The 2,115-nt window shown below is 50.9% G+C and overlaps 1 pseudogene; it reads left to right on the top strand.

Moving 5' to 3' along the window:
* The first annotated feature begins 868 nt into the window (after positions 1-868).
* Positions 869-1,421, top strand: LOC148119657 (N-alpha-acetyltransferase 60 pseudogene; annotated as a pseudogene).
* Positions 1,422-2,115: the final 694 nt, after the last annotated feature.

Below are 2,115 nucleotides of genomic sequence, written 5' to 3'. Positions count from 1 at the left end.
ACAGAGAAACATAGAATTATTTCAGAGTTGCCTGTCACATCCCCACCAACCTCCTCTGTCACAACTGTGGAACAGTAAATTTTGAAGAGTACACAGTAGGAGAGAACTGTATAGTATTTCAAAGTATTATGGTATCTCCCATGGACTCAACTGTTTCAACACTTGGTCCCTAGAAGGTGACAATGTTCTGAGAGATTATAGAAACATTAGGAGGTGGGGCCTACTTGAGGAAGTGGGTCACTGGTAGGCAGGTGTTGACAGTGATAACCAGTTCCTACTTACAGCCAGGGTCTGTCCACTATCTGGTCAGCCAGGATGTTAGCAAGCAGCCTCATGCTCCAGCTGCCATCATATGCCTGCCCCACTGTTAAGATCTGCTGGCCTGTCACCTGGGTACCCTATCTCTTTAAGAGACAAGCCCCACCCACTCCCCCTTCCACTGAGACAAGCAGACCTTCTCTCTCCTCCAGCCTGCTGCTCTCTGCCTTTTCATTACCCTACTCTCTCTCTCTTCTTCCCCCTTCTCCCATTTCCCCTTCCCCTTCCCCCTTCATAACCTACTAAATAAATTCTATGCCCATACTCTCTCTCTGCATGGTGTATCTGGCTGTCTCTCACCCACCGACTCCATCGACCTGCCGACCTGCTGAGGCCTCTGGGGACCCACCAATACCTGGGGTGACCCGCTGCAGTCCGTTGCCGCCGGCTCCCGTCCAAGGTGTGAATGACAGAGGCGAGGTCAGCCTGTGTCTCCTCTGCCACATGACATAGACACTGTGAAGCACCTGTGTGATGATTGGTTCCCCACTGTGTACCCAGACTCATGGTATCGTGATGTCACATCCAACAAGAAGCTCTTGTCTCTTGCTGCAACCTACAGAGGTGCCATCGTGGGAATGATAGTATCTGAAATAAAGAACAGGACCAAAATACATAAAGAGGGTGGAGAGATTCCAGCCTCCAGCTTCTCTGTGGATACACAAGTTGCATACAGTCTACGTCTGGGAGGGGTAAAAGAACTCAGAAAACACAACATAGGTTCCCTTTTATTAGAAAGTTTAAAGGATCATATTTCGACCACTGGACAGGAACACTGCAAAGCAATCAACCTGCATGTCCTCACCACCAGCAATACAGTCTATGAAAACAGAGACTTTAAACAGCATCTCCATCTGCCCTACTACTACTCCATTCGAGGGGTCCTCAAAGATGGCTTCACCTATGTCCTCTACATCAATGGCGGCCACCGTCCCTGGACCATCTTAGTCTACATCAGCACCTGGGGCTCAGCACTAGCCAACCTGAGTTCCTGCTCCATCCCACACAGGATCTACCACCAGGCCCACAGCCTGCTCTGCAGCTTTCCGCCATAGTCCAGCATCACCACCAAAGGTGGCATCGAATACAACTGTACCTTGTGATGCCGTTGCAGCAACCTCCCCAGGCTTCTGTCCTCAGCACTTTTCCTGTGCACTAGAGCCTATTTTCCTGTCTGTCTGACTTCTGCTGTCCTTTACGAGGAGCTGGTGGCCACGTGCTGGCCCATCAGCCTGCCCCAACTGCAGGCCCGGTGTTATGCTGGCTCAGGAGCAGAGTATATGCCTGATCTTCAAGAGGCTCTCCTTCCTGCTTCTGGAAACTTCTCCCACCTGGAGCCCCTGTCCTGTCTCCATGCACCGGCACCATCCCAATGGCCTGGCAGGTGTTGGCTACACTCACTGGAAAAGGGCTCGCCAGGCCTCTCCTCTGCCTCCTGCTCCTTCATCTTTCCTACAAAATGGACTGAACTTCACTGTGAAAAGAATGTGGACACCTCTGACCCTGAAGACGCAGGAAGCTTAGAATAAAGAGACACAGCAAAGAGAGTGCCAGGTCTTTGTATAGGAATCCCTAAAGAAGCTTAAATGGTAGAAGCCGTTCTCCATGAAAGGCTGGCGACTTGGGAGAAAGAGTAGGAATGGCCCCTTCCCAAGAACTTAAAGTTTCAGTAATCAGCCCTCGCCATAGACAGTTCCTTGTTCCTCAGGCCTCCTACACTGAAGGATCACCCTGCCTGGTGAATCCTGGCATGCTCTCCATATAGCTGACCTACACTGGGTGCTGAGCCAAGGACAG

The sequence above is a fragment of the Myodes glareolus genome, chromosome 15 (genome assembly GCF_982192425.1).
Source record: "Myodes glareolus chromosome 15, mMyoGla1.1, whole genome shotgun sequence".
Classification (NCBI taxonomy): Eukaryota; Metazoa; Chordata; class Mammalia; order Rodentia; family Cricetidae; genus Myodes; species Myodes glareolus.
The sequence above is the reverse complement of the archived record's forward strand: the minus strand, read 5'-3'. Positions and strand labels throughout refer to the sequence as shown.